Raw genomic sequence first — 21,092 nt, 5'->3', positions numbered from 1 at the left:
TGTTCAAAGTAAGCAACATAATTAGAATAGAATAGAATAGAATAGAATAGAATAGAATAGAATAGAATAGAATAGAATAGAATAGAATAGAATAGAATAGAATTTTTTATTGGCCAAGTGTGATTGGACATACAAGGAATTTGTCTTGGTGCATATGCCCTCAGTGTATATAAAAGAAAAGATACATTCATCAAGAATTCTAAGGTACAACATTTAATGATAGTCATAGGGTACAAATAAGCAATCAGGAAACAATCAATATCAATATAAATCGTAAAGATACAAGCAACAAAGTTACAGTCATACAGTCATAAGTGAAAGGAGATGGGTGATGGGAACAAGGAGAAGATTAATAGTAGTGCAGATTTAGTAAATAGTTTGATAGTATTGAGGGAATTATTTGTTTAGCAGAGTAATGGCATTCGGGAAGAAACTGTTCTTGTGTCTAGTTGTTCTGGTGTGCAGTGCTCTATAGTGTTGTTTTGAATTGAAACAGTTTATGTCCAGGATGTGATGGATCTCTAAATATTTTCACAACCCTCTTTTTGACTCAGGAAGTATACAGGTCCTCAATGGAAGGCAGGTTGGTAGCAATTGTTTTTTCTGCAGTTCTAATTATCCTCTGAAGTCTGTGTCTGTCTTGTTGGGTTGCAGAACCAAAACAGACAGTTATAGAGGTGCAGATGACAGACTCAATAATTCCTCTGTAGAACTGTATCAACAGCTCCCGGGCAGTTTAAGCTTTCTGAGTTGGCGCAGAAAGAAGATTCTTTGTTGTCCTTTTTTGATGACGTTTTTGATGTTAGCGGTCCATTTTAGATCTTGCAATATGGTAGAACCTAGAAATTTGAAGGTCTCTACTGTTAATACTGTGTTGTCTAGTATTGTAAGAGGTGGAAGTATGGAAGGGGTTCTCCTAAAGTCTACCACCATTTCTACGGTTTCGAATGTGTTCAGTTCCAGATTGTTCTGGTCGCACCATGAGGCTAGTTGTTCAACCTTCCGTCTGTATGTGGATTCATCATTGTCTCAAATGAGACCGATCACTGTTGTGTCAACTGTGAACTTCAGTAATTTAACAGATGGATCATTAGAGATGCAGTCATTGGTATACAGAGAGAAGAAAAGTAGGGAGAGCACACAGAGCACACAACCTTGGGGGGCGGGGCTGTGCTAATTATACTGTATACTGTATATACTGTAGAAAAGATAAAGAAACAGTAAGCCAAATAAATTAAAATCATAAGATTAAAAGAAAAAAGAAAAGGGAGCATAGGTAAAACTAGTTTATGCCAATACGAATCACCATACTGAGGGGTCCTTGGTACTCTCTGAGCTTGCTTATTTTCTGCAGACATTTCATTACCAAACTAGGTAACATCATCAGTGCTAATAAAGAGTGCTGTTCCCTGTCAGTTTACATTCTGGTGGCTTTTCCTGTCAATGTCGCTGGGGTGATACAAGAAAACAAGGAAGCTCAAAGAGCACCAAGGACCCCTCACTTCAACTCTGAGCTACAAATATTCTCCTTTATTGGCATCATCATTCTTGTCTATAATCTGTCCGTATAAATCTGTATTGCTTCCACACATTTACATACTACTATATACATTGCCTTTTGTTCTTTAGTCTTACCTCTCTTTTGGAAAAACTCATTAGCTGCATTGAAATATTTTCTTTTCCTCTTGATTCATTCACTTTTTCTTCATATATTTATTTTGAATACTCGTTCATTCTCTCTGCATGATCAAACTAATCCAATGTATCTCTTTCATGTTTTTGACTTATTTTTTATAACAGTAGTCATCATCTATTAATATTGACTATAGTTTCTCATGTGTTCCATTCTCACAAGTTAAATATCATGTTCACGCTTTCTTTGTTTTAATTTCTGTCTCTATTGAGGTACTCAACTCTCACTTCTTTATCAAAAAATGGGCAGGATCATATTCTTACGCATGAAAATAGTGTAACTCTTACTATACATATGAAGATTCAAACAAACCAGTTGTTATCCAACAGCTGGATTGGACCCCCAGCCCATCTAATCCAGGAATCTGTATTTAGAGAGATCAACCCATCAACCAAGGCTAATAGTGTTGTAACAGATGGCAATCACACTGCTATCAAGTTGAATAGCTACAGTATTGATCTCCATGACATCAGTGAATCAGTCCAACCCTAAAAAACTATAAATAACTTGTATTCAAAACGTAGTTGGAAATGCTGGACCATGTTTTCATACTTGGTAGCAATGTCATAAAGTTCAACATTTTTGGGTTGATTTTGATTTTGGACTATGTGAATCACCTTCCAACATTTTGGAAGGTGATTCACATAGAATTTATCAAATTTTAAATATCAAGTTTTCTTTTCTGCCAGTTGTTATTCTGCTAATAATTCTTTATATTTCTAAACTGCTACATCAAGTTGATTCTGTATATAACAGTTGCAGGTTGTTTTATGCTTCTCATTGAAAATTACATACAAATTGTGAGAATATGCATTAATATAAAAAAATAATTTTGTATTTAAAAAATGAATATAATTTAACTTGGAAATAATTTAGAGACTGGTTTTCCACATGGACTTGTATCTCATCCAAGGTTTGGGTTTCTTTCTACATAAGGCTTTACTATATTTGGCTTGCCTGATTTGTTATAATAAGGATACATTTTTTAAAAGAAATTAGAGGAAAATGTATTTATTATGATTGATTATTTTTATTATATTGCTTACTTGTGTTAATTATTATTAATTTGCTTTCAATTATAATTTAAATTATATATTTAATACTCATCTGTTAGCTTTGAAAGTTTCTGCTCAAATTAATAAAGCCCATAAATGTATCTTTTTGTTGTTTTTTATTTCTTTTTTCTTGACAGAGCTTCTAAATAAATGATAAAATAATAAAAAAATATAAAAATATAAAAATTAGACTAATGATTCTAGCTTGTGTGAAATAACACCAACATGCTTCAGATAAAACCAGATTTTAGATGTGTTGTTAGTTGCAAAGTCATGTCCGACCCATCATGACCCCATGGACAACGTTCTTCCAGGACTTCCTGTCCTCTACCATCCTCTGGAGTCCATTTATGCTCATGCCTACTGCTTAAGTGACTCCATCAGCCACCATCCAGCCACCTCGTTCTCTGTCATCCCCTTCTTCTTTTGCCAGCATTAGGCTCTTCTCCAGTGCAAACTTTTCCAGTATTAGGATCTTCTCCAGTGAGTCCTTCCTTCTCATTAGGTAGCCAAAGTATATTGTCAAAATATGTTTAACCTGATCACTACTTTCACCATTAGCAAGGATTGCTGTTTATTCTAGTAACTAATTCTATACCTTCTCTATATTATTACGAAGTATTATGTGAAAGCTTAACTCAGGATAAACAGGCATTGTCATTTTATACAATTCAACTTATTCAGCAGGAACTGTTATTGTTTTATTAAAAATAAATAAAACCGGTTCCTCAAATATTAAGTTTTTAGAGGAAAATCTGTTGAGGAAAAGCCAGGTAAAGTGAATGAGACTCAGAAAGATAATTAAGATAACTGATTTTGTTTCTCTTCCAAATAATTCAAAGTGTTCTTTTTATCTTAGACTTTAATCATGACTATATCCACCGTCATTGTACTTGGAATTCAGTATATTTAGAAATATATTCAAACATATAAAACCACTGGAGCACATCCTATTTACAAAATAAATCAGAAATCCTGATATATTATAATTCTGCTTCAGGCCTTTCTATGCTTGTAAGTGCAATAAAAAGTGCAATTGTTGTTAAATAATTGTGCAATATTCAAAGATCTTTCCATTAGCTATCACATCTGTTGTAATATCACATCAAGAAACAGCATTTTCACAGCACCTAAGCAGCAATATTTTGTTAGTGGGAAAATGTATAGTTAGTTATCCATATTCATGAAATGTCCATTCAATTAAACTACCCTTTGGAACTCTCTGCAAAGCATGGCAGTAGTGTTATACCCCTTAGTAAGATGTACATCACGTTTGAGGCAGCCCCTTACAGGCTTCTAGCTAATAAAGAAATAAGCTATTGACCTCTTTTATTCCTATAGCATATTCTTTTCCATCTTCTTTGTTAGAGGTTTCTATATTAAATACTTAATAGAAATTTTAATCTATGATATATTTTAGGACAATCAATCAGCATTCCTCACTGAATGTCAATAGTTTCAGGCACAAGTCATTGCAGATGTACTGTCAGAGAGTGGGTTTCTTGATGAACTGAAAAATAGTTTCTGAAAGTAGTCATTTGTTATAATAGAGTAAGTCCCAAGGTAAGAGATTCATTTTTTTTATTTAAATATGTAGCACAGAATAACTTTTTCAAGATTCATAAACTAATCCATCTATATTTAACAGGGACTTCCATTTTCTCCTTCCAATTTTCACTTTTGGTTTTGACATCTAGTTTTCTTCTATTTCTTAGCTTTGGCAGTCTCTTTTCTCATTCATTCTGGAGAACTATTATTTCATTCCATAATGATTCCCTATTCATGAAGTTCAAGTCATCAAAACAATTCCTGATCTTCTGCTTTAGCTTGAACTATGTATTTGCATATGAACAGGTTGTGGTTTGTTCTACAGTTAAGTCTTTACCATGTATTTGCTATTATTGATGGGTATTTCCATATCCTAGCATCAATAGTATGATCAATTTGATTTCTGTAAATTCTATCTCATGATGTCGATACATGTAAACATTGTTTTGGTTATAGGAAGACTGTTAGCAAAAGTTTTTTGCTAATTAGTTTTTTCAGAAATTGATCTTTTCTTCTCCTACATTTCTGTTTCCTAGGCTATATAGTTCAACTAATTTTCTTCTTTCTCAAGTTTGGCTTTTTTTGTTGATTTCAGATTAAACTTGAAACATAAAGTATCAATGTGAACAATTCATTTTATTTTTTACTATGTTGAGCTTTCCCATGTTCATGCTTCTTATAATGCATATTTCTGATGACCTTCTTTCTTTGCAGCTTTAGATTTCTTTTCCTGCATGGCAATATCAGCAATTGGACATCCTGAACATTTTAATTTATCCATATTATAAACTCCATTAATATTTTGAACAATTTGGAGCCTTTCTGAGCAACACATTGAGTGCCATCTACTGTGGAACACCTCATTATCAATTACATTTTAGTAAAATATAGTCCTGTATTTTATACTTTGGCATCCTTCACCCATCCCTCTTCACCCATCCATTTTTTATTTATTTATTTATTTATTTATTTATTTATTTATTTATTTATTTATTTATTTATTTATTTATTTATTTATTTATTTTGTCAAACACATACTAAGTATATATAAGCATGAAATAAACAAACAAACTGAATACAACCAAAGGGAACATTAGGACAGGAACGGTAAGCATGCTGGTGCTCTTATGCACGCCCCTTACAAACCTCTTAGGAATGGGGTGAGGTCAACAGTAGACAGTCTTAGGTTAAAGTTTTGGGGATTTTGGGATGAGACCATGGAGTCAGGTAGTGCATTCCAGGCATTGACAACTCTGTTACTGAAGTCATATTTTCTACAATCAAGATTGGAGCGGTTCACTTTAATAATAATAATAATAATAATAATAATAATAATAATAATAATAATAATAATAATAATAATAATAATAATAATAATTTAATTTGTATACCGCCCTTCTCCCGAAGGACTCAGGGCGGTTTACAGCCAAAATAAAATACAGCAACAATGCATACAATACTAAAAACAAACATTAAAAAACTTATTCAATTTGGCCCCATTTTAAAATACAATCAACCCTATAAAATTAATAAAAATTTAAACCCATAAAATCAGCTAAAAAATTTAAAAATTCAAGCCAGTCCAGCAAGACGGAATAAATAAGTCTTAAGTTCGCGGCGAAAGGTCCGAAGGTCAGGTAGTTGTCAAAGTCCAGGGGGAAGTTCATTCCACAGGGTAGGAGCCTCCACAGAGAAGGCCCTTCCCCTGGGAGCTGCCAGTCGACATTGCTTGGCTGACGGCACCCTAAGGAGTCCCTCTCTGTGAGAACGCACCGGTCGCTGGGAGATAGAAGATGGCAGTAGACGGTCCCGTAAGTATCCCGGTCCTAAGCCATGGAGCGCTTTAAAGGTGGTCACCAATACCTTGAAGCGCACCCGGAAGACAACAGGCAGCCAGTGCAGTCTGCGCAGGAGACTTTAAGTTTGAATCTATTCTGTGCTTGTGTATTGTTGTGGTTGAAGCTGAAGTAGTCTTCGACAGGAAGGACATTGTAGCAGATGATTTTATGAGTTATGCTCAGGTCATGCCAAAGGTGGCGTAGTTCTAAATTTTCTAAATCCAGAATTTCAAGTCTGGTGGCATAAGGTATTTTGTTGCGATCAGAGGAGTGGAGGATTCTTTGAAATATTGTGAAATATTTCTGGATACACTCGATTGTATTAATGTCCGATATGAAGTGTGGGTTCCAGACAGATGAGCTGTAATCAAGAATTGGTCTAGCAAATGTTTTGTATGGTCTGGTTAGTAGTGTAATCTTTCCAGAGAAGCTACGCAAGATTAGGTTTACAACTCTTAATGCCTTTTTGGCAATGTAGTTGTAGTAGGCTTTGGCACTTAGATCATTTGATATGAGAACTCCAAGGTCTTTGACAGAGTAAGGGTCATCTTCAAGGTCATGTCCGTCTAGCTTGTATTTAGTGTTCTTATTCTTTTTTCCAATGTATAAGACAGAGCATTTGTTGGTTGAGATTTGGAGTTGCCAAATTTTTGACCATTCCGACACAAAGTCAAGGTCTTTTTGAAGGGTAGCAGCATTGTTGGTAGTGTTAAATAGTTTAACATCATCGGCGAAGAGAACACAGTTACTTATAATATGGTCACAGAGGTCGTTTATGTATAATATGAAGAGTGTTAGTCCTAGAATGCTGCCTTGGGGGACACCGCTATTAATAGAATAGAATAGAATAGAATTTTTTTATTGGCCAAGTGTGATTGGACACACAAGGAATTTGTTTTGGTGCATATGCTCTCAGTGTACATAAAAGAAAAGGTACGTTCATCAAGGTACAACCTTTACAACACAATTGATGATCAATATATCAATATAAATCATAAGGATTGCCAGCAACAAGTTATAGTCATACAGTCATAAGTGGAAAGAGATTGGTGATGGGAACTATGAAACGATTAATAATAGTGCAGATTCAGTAAATAGTCTGACAGTGTTGAGGGAATTATTTGTTTAGCAGAGTGATGGCCTTCGGGGAAAAACTGTTCTTGTGTCTAGTTGTTCTGGTGTGCAGTGCTCTATAGCGTCGTTTTGAGGGTAGGAGTTGAAACAGTTTATGTCCAGGATGCGAGGAATCTGCAAATATTTTCACGGCCCTCTTCTTGATTCGTGCAGTATACAGGTCCTCAATGGAAGGCAAGTTGGTAGCAATTATTTTTTCTGCAGTTCTAATTATCCTCTGAAGTCTGTGTTTTTCTTGTTGGGTTGCAGAACCGAACCAGACAGTTATAGAGGTGCAAATGACAGACTCAATAATTCCTCTGTAGAATTGGATCAGCAGCTCCTTGGGCAGTTTGAGCTTACTGAGTTGGCGCAGAAAGAACATTCTTTGTTGTCCTTTTTTAATGATGTTTTTGATGTTAGCTGTCCATTTGAGATCTTGCGATATGATAGAACCCAGAAATTTGAAGGTTTCTACTGTTGATACTGTGTTGTCAAGTATTGTGAGAGGTGGAAGTATGGAAGGGTTTTTCCTAAAGTCTACCACCATTTCTACGGTTTTGAGTGTGTTCAGTTCCAGATTGTTTAACAGGAGTCAGATTTGATAGGACACTGCCTATTTTGACCACATTCATGTTTGACAGGAATGCAGTTATCCAATTATGGAGAGGTCTGAAGATGCTGTAGGATTTTAGTTTTAGAAGTAGTTTGTCATGTACCACTGAATCAAAGGCTTTCAGAAGTCTATGTAAATTGCATCTATTGCTTTGCCCTGATCAAGATTTGTAGGCCATATGTTTTTGTAGTGAAGAAGTTGTAGATTACAGGATAATTTATTACAGGATAAATATAAAGAAACATCTCCCAATGCATCACCATAATGAGGCAGCATAGCAAGACTAGAAGGTAGCTGTAGCTGTAGCTGTAGATACCCAAACATACACCAACCTGCTGCAATGGTTAAGTATTGGACTTAGTATGATCTACAATCAGCTATACAAGTTCACTGACTGATAATAGCTTAATCTTTCATAAAGTTGCTGAGAAGATCATAGTCTCAAAAGGCAAGATACTAGTGTAATAAAAAAAACACATTTTGATTGTAAATGTGATTAATAATTTAAGGGATATCCAGAATTTTACAGATCTTAAAGCTACTATTAATTTATTAGTTTTTTTTAAAAAAACAATAATTGAAAATAGCATCTGACTTTAAACAGCATTCTGCCTATCATATACAGACTCTTATATATTCATATATTTGTTTCAGAAGATCTCTATTTTTATTTCATATGCTTTTAAAAGTGAAACCACAAGTATCAATGTTAATTTAAAAGGATGCTCATTATTAATAATCAGGAGCCAAATCAAAGTTAAAAGAAAATACAAAACCTGTAGCAAACTTGACCTGAGATTAGAATTTTCAATGACACACAACACTGTGTACATACCTCAGGGCAAGTCATGCATCTACACAAAAAAAGATTTTATTGTTTCTAAGATAAATATTAGTAGAGTCCAGTATGTGGAAGACAAATGGTGATTCCTTTATTAACTGTTTAAATCTGCAGAACAGGTTGTCAGGGTTGAAGCAATGAACAGAACTTTGAAATATAATATAACTTGCTTCTTTCAGAAAAGAAGGAAACCAACAAAATAAAAGATCAAACAGCAACAAGGCCATTGTTCAGACAGCAAAGAGTATAACATGGTCTCTTTGTTCCTCATTAGTTCCATGCAGTTCTCAAGTAGAATTTGTTCCGGTTTTATTCAAATATTATTGTGTGAACTTACTAAAAGAATTAGAACACAATGATAGCCCAGAAACAATTGACGCTTTTTTCTCTTTCTTTTTTTTCTCTGTGATTCTTCCAAGTAGAAGCAGATACCAAAGAGAAATACAATCTTTACCCAATCTAGTATCCTGTTGTAAAAGACAACAGCAGGTTATTAGAAAACAAAAAGGATCTCATATAAGAATTAATGCAAAATATTTTTTTTAAAAAAATGCAGGTGCTTCAGGCATATTTTCCAGTATATATCTTCATGAGTTTTCACAGCAAAGAGCAGATTAACTATTTAAAATGCAACTTCTTATATTTTATGCATATTATGATTATTATCATATATCAAGTTTGTATACACGGGGTTTTGCTATTGAATTTTTTTCCAAGCAGAAGAGGGTTTCATCATCCATTGCCTGAAAATAGAAAACAGAGGTTAACAATGTAGCAAATCCTTACTCTAGTTAACAGACCTAGCAATGAAGATTTAGAAAAAGATCACATCCAATAAATCAGTCAATGTTGCTTCTAGAAGTACTAACTCAAAATCTTGGTAGATTTAAATTCTCTCTCTAGCCTTGCTTCTCTTTAACCAGTTCTCTTTCTATTCTTCCATAAATTGTAAATGAAGTTGTCACACTGGTTTTCATATTCAATAGCAGAGGTTCTGTTAAAAAAATTTGGGGGGGAATCTATATTGAGGATCTTTATTAAAGATTACAAAGTAATTACAAAGTAGCTGCAAATTTGCCAGATAAATATGGGATTAGCACATAGGAGCAGCAAGAGTCTGGATGACCACAGAATGGCAACTAATATTTTTGGTATCTTTCCTGCCAAGTACTGGTCATCTAGATTTTGCAACCATGATACATGAGATGCAATATATTTTTATTATATTTATTATATTTATTTGCCCCCCCCCCCACATCTCATTTTGAAGTGACTCTGGGAAGCTTACAATATTAAGAAATCTTAGAAACTCAAAATCTCCAACTGATATTATTGTGGTTCATCACACAGTCAGCCTATCAGACTGGATTTGTCATTTTTATCCACCTATCAAGTCAGGACCTGGAATGGGCAGATGTGGATGTTTGATGGTGTTACTGGTATCACTGCAGGATGTAAGCTGTTCCAAGTAAAGCTGTCTTTTGCAATTGACTGATGATGATTTTTATAATGACGATGATGTTCAAGTTGTGCTCCAGTTGTTTTAAGATTGCACCCAAGGGGCCTATTACTATTGGTACTACTATTATTATTGTATTTTTACTCCGCCCTTTTGAGGGAGGCAGAGAATCAATTCAAGGCATAAAACATACCTAATATTCCTGCCAGTGATTGGCCCAAACCTACCCAATCATTATCATGCTTATAGGAGACCTAGAGCTCACTTCTGGTTTCTAGGCCGGTACCTTAACTACCATCCAAACTGGTGGTACACAATGCACAGATTACATTATAAATATCCCGGATAATTTGTAGCATTTTCCCAAGTCAACTATGTTTCCTAAATTATTACCAATTCTATTTCTTTTTCCCACATCTATAAATAGTGGAATAGATGACATTAGAACCTTCTCATCTCTATAATCAACGGACTATATTTGTTGAGATATATACATACAGAGAAACACACACACACACACACACACACACACACACACACACACACACACACACACACACACAGTGTGTTTACATGAATACCAATGGAGGTAAAGAAGGCAGTTGTGGTTTCAAACACTAATGATAAAAACTGGAATGTAATATTGCAGATTCTTCAGTATTTTCCTCTATGAATTATAGAATACACATTTGAACTGGTGAAATTGAGCTTCATCTTATAATAATTAAGATTTCTTGACTGATTGATTAGATATAAGACAAATTACATTGCAGCAAATTGAAAACAAAACAAAACAAAACCAAGCATATGAATATAAGAAAAGGATATTGCATGTTCTTAATTATCATTTAAAACCATTTATAGATAATCTGTTATAGAAGTGGGATTATTTCATAATACTACATATGCCCATTTTTAATACTGTACTTATAAGTAACATAGATATTTGCTCATAACATATCACAAGTATGGAAAACCAACGCTCCAGTTTTCAAGGAGATTTCTAAGATCCATAAACTCAAGTCAAATGTAACATGAGGTACAATCTCATAAAAAACCAGTCTGTACACATTTTTATGTTTATAATAATAGGGCAATTTAAATAGTAAAAATATGTTTTCAATTAAAAGTATCAATAAAAACAATGATAAAATCAGTGGCAAAAGCATAATTATAACTAAGAAATAAAGTTAAACCAGAGAAGAGAATAATATATGGATGGAATTCTCCCTGCCTGTGAGTTGCAGCTTTACTTGAAACACCTAACTTCTTGCAATGAGACCTTTAACATCATCAAACAACATCTGCCTAATGCAAGTCTTTGGGAAAGACTTAAAAGGTGGATAAAAATGCCAAATCCAGTCTACATGTAGCGCTTGATAACAACCACGAACTGTTGAAAAAGACATGAGATATGCATTTGCTTAATAATAAATTATACTTGTAAAATGTAAATAATATTCATGACTGTGACAGCTAATTACTTAATATTTTAGCTGTAGTCAAGCAGATTACCAGGTTATATTTTTAAGACAAAGTAGTCCTGAATGAAAAGGTAATCAAACTCTGTCAGAGTAATCTTTCTTCAGCCTAATTCGTAAGACAGATAAATAGGGGTGTGTGTGAGAGAGGGAGGGACGGATGGAGGGAGGGGGACAGAGGTGGGGGAGAGAGAGAGAGAGAGAGAGAGAGAGCAAACAATAGTTAATGAATAGTTCAGCTACAGCAGCTTTCATTTATGTCCTTATCTTAAGAGCTTGCAAAGACAATCTGCTAGAAGCGAAGGAAACACAGGTAGATCAGTCATTCTGGAAGGGCAGGCTCCTGCCTTCTATGGACAGTAAGCAGCAATGGCAATGAAGCTCAGCTGTACCTTCAATAATCCCCACCCAATCTCTAGTTATTGACCTCTCTTGAAAGACAGAATGTTTCTGCGGAACTGAAACTGGGTATTCCTCCAAAGCATGCTGGGGATGTTACCTCACCATCACCACTAAAGCCATTTTAATGATTAGTCTGCCAATCATGCCCTTAACTCAGAGTTTTTGTGGGCTGCAACCTTAAGCTGCTGAACTTCCAAATGTAAACCAGCTGGAATGAAGAAATTATTTTCCAGATTTCAATTATTTTGCCACTTAGTTCCTAAAGGGGTCCTGGTCTTCTGTTTGTTCACATTGGTTGACAGATTCCTCTTATTTTCAACTGGTTGAAGATTGAGAAGAGAAATAAAAGAAAAACATCAGAATTCTGCCATTTTTCTTCTCCTTTCAGTCTGATTTCACTTGGTTAAAGAGAAATAAAGGATTGTCTTCTTTTCCTGCCACTGGTCTGTCACTTAAAAAATGTATTGTTTGATTGTTCCATCAGTTGTAATTTGCAATTCATAATTCTACTGGTGAATTTTGAAAGAAAAATGGTGGTGAATGTCAATAATTGCAGGACAAGGAGTATTCTATCTGCTGGATTCAATAACCAATTGGAATGAAGTTCTGCCCACAAAATAATGAAGAACAGCATGAATTGGACATCACTATTTGAGTTAATCCATCCAATTCACCTACAATGAATTGTCTTTTGACGTTGGGTGCTGGTAAAACATCATATTATGAATTCTTGTTCTTGTGAAATAGTCAGTGACCTGTGCTCACCCTGACATAAGCTGGTCATGCAGAACTCGCCAAAAGCAGCATACTATTTTTTTCTGATCTTAGTGCATAAACTTAGTTGTGGAAACAAAATCCACATACCAAAAACTATTACAATTGTCCATTCAATGATCATATTATTAGAATTGTAGGAAAAAATGATTGTGATTGGCAGCACCATCTTCAATTTCAATAGAGATAGAGTAATAATTATCAGAAAATCTGTATTTAAATGACTGAGCTTGCAATTCTGTACACATTCCACTGACTTCAGTGGGTCTTACTTCTGACCTTGCCATCAGCAGTTTTATCCCAGCATAATCTAAATTTTCATGTAATCTTTTAGTTTTAATCTTTAAATTAATACATCAGTTTCACTGGTATATTGGAAGTATTGAAATATTGATATAGAGTTGCTTTGTATTTACTGATTATATTATACACTTTTATACATTCATAAGTACAGATGTCTGCAGAAGTTCACTATATTTCATATTCTCTTAATAATAAAACATAGCTAACATGTGTTTTTGTCAATCTTCAAGTTTCTAGAGTTACCAGTCTATAAAAACTTGAATTATTAGACTGTCATATTCTCAGAACCTATGCATTTTTGAACAGTTCTGGCTGGTGACTTTAAAACTGACTTCATGTAAAAACAATTTGCTAAAGTATATTTAGATCCATTTTTGTCTATTTGCCAAGCTGAGCAGGGAGTGTGAAATGGAGAATCAGAATGAATTATAACTGGCTAATAATTTTAAATGTGTGAATGGATAAATAGATATAACTGACACACTATTAGCAATGAAGACTTTACCAGTCTGTTTTTCTGAAATTGTAAAATGTCTAGATACAATTCCTTAATCTCTTTTATCTGGTTCCTGATTCTGATACTAAACTTGGATTAAGATTTGATTTAAATTTTATTTTTGTTTCTAAAGAAAAAAAATGACCCCTAAGTCTACAAAGTAGACATGCAATGCGCTAAAAATGCATACATGTATTTTTTCAAATGGTAGATCATACTGGGAAAGTTTTGTTAGAAGGACAGCCAATAAATTGTCTAGGTTGCTTAAATGTCATTACTAATACAATGCTATTATATAATAATGTTAGTTATAATTTTAAGAAAAAGGTTTTATTATTAAGAATCAGCCAGGAATATTTGATCCTGGATGGACCAGAGCCAATGACTGCTGTAGGTAATGATGGATCTGAAGCCATTGTTGACTTTCTGTGAGTCACTGTAAGCCGCCCTGAGTCTTCGGAGAAGGGCGGGATATAAATGTAAATAATGTAAATAAAATGTAAATTTTTTTAAAAAAGAAAAAGGTTAATTACAATAACAGATTGCTTAACTGAGGGCTTTGAAGTTTAGTTTTGCTGCTGGGCTTACCTGTTAACTTTTTTTTAGAGTAAATAGATAGTAGGTCAAATTGTTTGGGTAAATAGAGTATTCAAATAGGGAAGGACGATATATGTGTATTTTTTTTCCTTTAACACACTTTTCTTTTGTTTTTCCTGTTAGTTTTCTTCTTGGTTTTGGTTCTTTTTGGAATGGGGAGTTTCTATTTTAACTTCTGGATAAAATAAAACAAAATTTAACAAAAAAATGTCATTATTAATTCATAAATGGGCAGAATAACTTTACAGCAACCTAAGCACATCTGGATTCTGGAGAATAGAATGTAGCCAAGTATTTACCCGTTTACCCTTGCTGAAATGTTTTCTCATAGAGCTTCAGTGAGCTAAAGGCATAACTATCTCAGTTTCCAGGGACATTAATAATTTATGGTTCATGCCAGTGTGCCAATTGAAAATTCATTGAGACGGTGCCCTACAAAATCACACAAGCCTCATGAGTGAGGTCAATATCATTATGGCAGATCGTTACCCAATGCTTTTCTGCAAGAGGTAGTATTGTGCTCTCCTTGGCATCACTGTGCCCAAGAATCTTCCCTTGGTACCTGCCAGAATCCCAGTCCCAAATGTTTAAATGCTTTTTAGATTCTCACACACACACACAAAAAGTGGCATACTGAAAAACAGAGTGCCAGCCTATTGCCTCATCTTTACTTTTATCCGTGTCTTTGGGGTATAGATTCTATAAACTTTCATAGAAAATAAGAAATGGCAGGTGGTTGTCTCTCAAAGGAGTTTTGCAGGTGTGCTGCCTGCTTAGAGGGCAAAGAAACAGATGAAATATGAAGCATTAGAAAGCGATACAGGGCAACAGGGAAGGGGGGATTTTCAATAAATGTAATTTAACTAACCTAGATATAAAATTTAATAAATTTTAATAAATAGGAATTTTGGGATAAACTATAGCTACCATGGCAGCCATTTTATGGGTAGGCAAACTTTCCTATGGTGGCCATTTCAGGACAGGGCTCACAAGCTACTTTTAAACTGAGCACACACAAAAAAGTTACGTATTTTTTGCAAAATAAATGCATAACTTTAAAAGAGTATACAAATGTGGGGAATGAGCATGGCCAAGAATATTGTCATGAAAATAGTTCAGCCCCCACCGGGCTACCTAACATAAGCACATTTAACTAATCTTGCAGTGCTTTTGTTTCATGGAAATCTAAGTTCATTTGTGGTTATCGAGTCAAGAATGTGACCATTCACATGAAGGACTTTTCTATGAAAGAAATGCTGTAAATGTTACTATCTGTGTAGTATATTTTTTTGAACCCTGAAATAAGTGCTTGGCCTTATTTTCAGCGAGGTATTATTTTGGTGCACATGAAGCAAGATGGGATCCTCTTGCCATCTTACCTGATTTCCAGCTCTGCATTTAAATATTTTCAGGGAGGGCTTATTTTCAGGGGGAGGCTTATTTTAGCGCTGCGCTCAAAAGCCCGATTCAGCTTATTATCAGGGGATATCTTATTTTCAGGGAAACAGGGTAAACAAAATAATGAAAATCAATATAGTTGTACATTTGTGGTACAAAGAAAGGTATCAGGAGGAGACAACATTTCCTTAGCAAAATAGTGACATCACATTCTTGTATTTTACAGAAATAATGAAGGCTAAATTCAATAGTATTCAATGAAATATAAATTCATTTCTTATTTGATGAATTCTTTGAATAATTGCAGTAATTAAATTACCAATAATTAAGCACAATCTATAAGTGTCATCAATAAGTGTCAGTATTACATCCATATAAAAGAAATTATAATTGGGCTGCTAGCCCTATTTCTTTTGAATACCAGCTAAACTGTTTCACTGATATCTATAAAAACAAATTCCAGAACAATTTAAAAACGTGATGGGCAATAGAAATGCCATGCAAATAAACTAATTCCTTTTCTTAAATCCAAAAGACTTTAATCTTTCATTAAGTTTCCCTCTAGGTAAATAGATTTGTTGAAATTACAATGACCTTAAAAACTATCTTGAACATTTTTGACCTTCCTTCTTCATAGTGCTATTTTAACAAAAAACAAAGCAATGTTGATAGAGAGAAGGAATGCTGATGAGAGCATCTAATAAAAACAATTCATCCTGACAAAAAAACAAAAATAACTTTTTTTAATCCATAAAAGCCCATATTTATTGGACTGTTCTAACTCAGCCCTTAGATATAACATCTGTATATAAATATAATCATACCTGTGCTCTTTTGGGAAGTATTTATTAATTGCACCTGTGATCATAAAATGCTAATTATTTACTTGCATTCAATAGTTGTTTCAAAATGATTAGGTCACTCAGAGCGAAATGTTAAGTAAAGTTTTATATGCCAGAAGTGACAAGTATTTTGAGCACAGGAACTGTTCTATATATTCTAGTCCTTGATGGCTACAGAAAGTTGTCTACAAACTACTGATACTGCTAGAGAGGAAAACAGGAAGTTCACTCCTGATTCTATTGCTCTATTCTCTCTGAATCAGGAAATGCCCTGCTGCAGTCAACTCACCGTGGCCAACTGAACCATTGTCAGGGTTCTGATGGATGCCCTAATTAAATCATGTTGACAACACTTGACAACCTGCCATGGCCAACTTGCTGGGGACAACTCATTGTAAGACAAGAGTTACACTAATATCGAAGAAATGATGGAATAAAATCATTAAAGAAAGGATGCAAAAGGAGGAATAAAATAAAATGTGAATGACAAAAATTATAATATTTTTTAAATTATTTTAAATAATTAAATTGAATTGTTCTGTGGCGACTTGTCCAATGGCAAATTGGCCGCAGCAAGTTGTCCCCAACAAGTTGGTGATGGTGAATTGGCCACGGCAAAGTGGCCATGGTGAGTAGACAGTGGTGAGTTGGCTGCAGTGAGTTGTCCCATTTTTACCATAAACTTTATTTTCTGGAATACCACTGTGTACACAAGGCGTCCTTAGATATAGTGGACAGTTGTGTTGTGATCAAGGCCCAAGTAGTAATTACTTAACACAATTCAGTCCTCAACAAATTTATTTTATTAAAACAGCTGAGAATTAATTCATTCTCAGCTTAGTCCAAAACAAAATTCTTAATAACCAGTCCGTTGGCCTTATCACCAACCTTTGATGTTTTTGGCAACCTGCCAAAGGCTTTTCTTGGCAAAGACTCCACAAAGTTCAAGAGACGCTGACAAGAAGCATGGAAATCAATGTTGCTTTTCTATAAAGAACCCAACGGCTCATTGCTGCTCTTTTAAGCCTTATGGGAGTGGCCGATCATCTTCTGGCCTTACTCCCAAGTTGTCCTTTTTTCTTCAGCTGCTCTTGCCTTCTGGCAGCTCTTCACATGCATGCACTAGGAACAGGCTCCTCCTGTTCCTCTGCCTCTCTACTGTCCGCCTCTGGAGGCTCCAGAGTCCACACATTGCTCCCAGATGGCCCTGGCCCTGGCCCTGGCCCCATCTCTGCCTCCAATGCAGAACCCTCTTCCAGGCCTTCCCCTGACTCCAGGACTGGTCCATTGTCCTCCCCAGCCTCCTCATTGCTTGACTCCATTGCCAGGCCTGTGGGCTGCTGGCGGACCACAACAAGTTGATAGAACTTCATTATCATAAAGAGGAAGAAGAATCTGTTCATTTCAAAGACTCTGAACAAGTTGAGATCAAAATGCCAAGGAACATTTTTTTTTAACAAATAAATTGATTGGCCAACTACTGTGCTCATCATCAGAGATTGTTATAGTTATGGAAGAGGTACATCTCTAGAAACAAATCATGTGTGTACTTCTTATGAATGAAATACAAGCTGAAGGCATTTTTATTAACCTTTATGTTTGATATCTCAACATTATGTCATGTTATTCACTGGTTTTCATTTATAGAAATGACCAGCACTGATGACATTTCTTTGTTTGGGTAATGAAATGTCTGCAAGGAAAAAAAGAGAAAGAACCCAGAAAGCTTAGAGAACATCAAGGATCCTTTATTTCAACTTTCAACTTATTTCATACTTTATTGGTATCTTATTTATGTATTATGTACATAAATGTACATTATTATGTATTATGTATGATTTTAATCCATTACATTTATAATATGCTTAATATTATATTCTCCCAAGATGTGTAGTATGAGGGGCGGAAAGCTGAAGGTTATGCAAACAAAATATTTTCTTGCATAGATTTTGCCATTCATTTCAAAGCAATGGCAATCTTCCTTCCTTCCTTCCTTCCTTCCTTCCTTCCTTCCTTCCTTCCTTCCTTCCTTCCTTCCTTCCTTCCTTCCTTCCATTGTAGCATATTAAATATGGCAGATTTACATTCACAGTAACAGTAAGAGAGTTGGAAGGGACCTTGGAGGTCATCTAGTCCAACCCCCTGCTCACACAGGAAACCTATACTAGGGATTTGAATCGCCAATCTTTCGGATCAACAAGTTTAGCCCCTATAGAAAATAAGAATCTTCTGTGGATATAATTGAAATCTGCTATCATGAGAACAACAGAACTTTAACATAGAAGGGAAGATAACATAATCTCCTCTTGTATTAAAATATGTACGAGGAGAGACATTATAAACAATGTAGGCTCTGTTTCTTTTCTCTAAATGTTTTAATTCAATAATGTAGAGGTTTTTAATCTGCTTGGAAAGAAATGGTACATAAATGTATTAAACTAGATTCAGAATTAATGGAATTTAATTAATCCCGTTAATCAGAGGGATTTAAATTAGTCTTCAAAATATGACTCAAGGCTCCTCCAAATGTAGCATTTGCACTGCTCCAGGGTAGGCTCTGCATTTGTATAATCCCATTCTATCTTCACCACTGGGCCATAGAGACGATTAATTTCTGGTTCATCAGCACTGCAGAAAACATAACTGTAAAGAGTTCTACAGCTAAAACATTGGACCTCAGCGGCCTGCACTGATCCATTGAGAGAAACTCTCAGTTCACCATACCTTTTGATTCTTCATCTTTCTCTTTCCATGCGGGGATAAGACACTGAGCCATATGATGCCCACTTTAGTGTTTTTAAAGGAGTAAGGCTATAACTTTGCAACCCCTTTTTCACAATGGCGAGTCCTATTTAGGACAAGGATGGAATACAACTTGGTTGCTGATTTTTGGGCTGCTCTCCTGATTAGCTCAAAAGAACCGATGACATGTGATGGAGAGAACAATCATGGGATGCCATTCATTGGTTTGTGAGATTTTGGAAGTGAAAATGAGCGCGTGGAAATGGCTAAAGTCCAGGATATAATCTAGATTCATGAGATTGTCTTGTAACTGGATTCATTAGCTATTTCTAATAAACTCACTAAGATTTAAATCCATTTTCTCTTTGCTTGTAACCATAAAGGAACCTTTTCCCACAATTTCCTAATATAAGGAAATTTTATTTTATATGTTTCTTTTTAAATAATATCATCCTTCTGTATATATTTTTTATTTTTATTTTAAGGTTCATTGGTTTAGAGTTGGGTTTTTTTTTAAAAATATATCCTAAAACACTTTTTGAAGTTTCTTTTGTTTTCTCCTTTAGCTTCAAGGACAAAATGTCTCAAACAAGGTCAGAACAATCTGTTGATTCCTGCTTGTTGACTAATTTAATCTTAATTTACCCATTTAGCTATGTGATTTGTCAAAGAAAGCAGTATCAGAAAAGCAGCAATGTGAAAATAGACAATCCAGGAATGATTGGAACTCCTACAGCTACAGTTATCCTTTAAGTGCAATACTGGCAATCATGCATTTAAGGCCCATCAAATCAAATATAGAGAAAGCAATGTTGTAAAGTTACAGGGATTTTGGCAAAATTATCTCTTAAATATTTTAAGTCCTTTGAAAAACTTCAAACAATATAAATAATAAATATCTATTATTTATTATTATTATTATGAAATGATGATTATGATTAAATGATGATTATTATTACAAGCAGCTTACTTTTAATGTAATATTATAATTTATATGCCATTTTTACCCTTGCAGGGTTTGTTGATTTTGACCACATGCCATATTCATGACTCTTACTTTCTCACTCTTTTTTAGTAATAGAAAAACAGTGTTAAGTGTGTATTATAATTGCAGTTATCTTATCTGATAAACATTTCTATGTGATCTCATTCTCAGTCTTCCCCTAATATTAAATATGTACAACAGCATATATGTATTCTCTGATTTCTCATATTCTTGTAACATTCCTAGGCTGGCTATTATAATATTTCATTACAATTTTAGTTAGTTCTGCTTAATTTTAATAGCAGCAACAGAAAGAATAATATTTTTAAAATATAGAATTAACAATATTCTTTCCAGTAATAGTGGACAGAATGTAAATTTATTGGACAACTTTTTTATCATATTAGAACCTAAGCTGTTTCATTTCAGTGATATAATTTTGTTGATACTCTTGATTAAATGATGCAGTTATAATATCTGATTATCCATATATTGTTGTGCTGCGTTTATCTAATTTATAAAATATATAGTGTTATTTCCATTTTCCAAGGAACTTACAAGTGAGAGATATCAAAGGAAGAAAACCAAAAGTAAACAAGGTTAAATAGAAAAAGAATATATTATATTTTTAATAGACATGTAGGTTTTGTTAGAGCAAGAAAAATAGACAGCCGTGGCCAGGGTTTCATGGGAAAGTGATCTTAAGAAAAATTTTGAAGGAAACAAGAGAAATATTACATAGGGGAGGGAAAGGAATAGTGGGAGAAAAGGGACATGCTACTGAACCCAGGAAAAAAACAGAAATAATATATTAAGTGGCTATATGGGAGTCTCATACATTGTGATTTTTAAATGGCCTAAAATGCTATTTCTTCAAAATTGGTTTTTTGATTTTGATTTTCATTTTGT

The 21,092-nt window shown here is 34.4% G+C and overlaps 1 long non-coding RNA gene across 1 annotated transcript in view; it reads right to left on the bottom strand.

Annotated features, from left to right (window-relative positions):
* Nucleotides 1-8,773: 8,773 nt before the first annotated feature.
* Nucleotides 8,774-21,092, bottom strand: part of LOC131201020 (uncharacterized) — a 29,104-nt gene continuing 16,785 nt past the window's right edge. Inside the window, exon 2 of the long non-coding RNA XR_009155767.1 lies at nucleotides 8,774-9,447. This is a non-coding gene — a long non-coding RNA (uncharacterized LOC131201020). The remainder of the gene's footprint in view (nucleotides 9,448-21,092) is intronic.

This window comes from Ahaetulla prasina, chromosome 6 (genome assembly GCF_028640845.1).
Source record: "Ahaetulla prasina isolate Xishuangbanna chromosome 6, ASM2864084v1, whole genome shotgun sequence".
Lineage (NCBI taxonomy): Eukaryota > Metazoa > Chordata > Lepidosauria > Squamata > Colubridae > Ahaetulla > Ahaetulla prasina.
The sequence above is the reverse complement of the archived record's forward strand: the minus strand, read 5'-3'. Positions and strand labels throughout refer to the sequence as shown.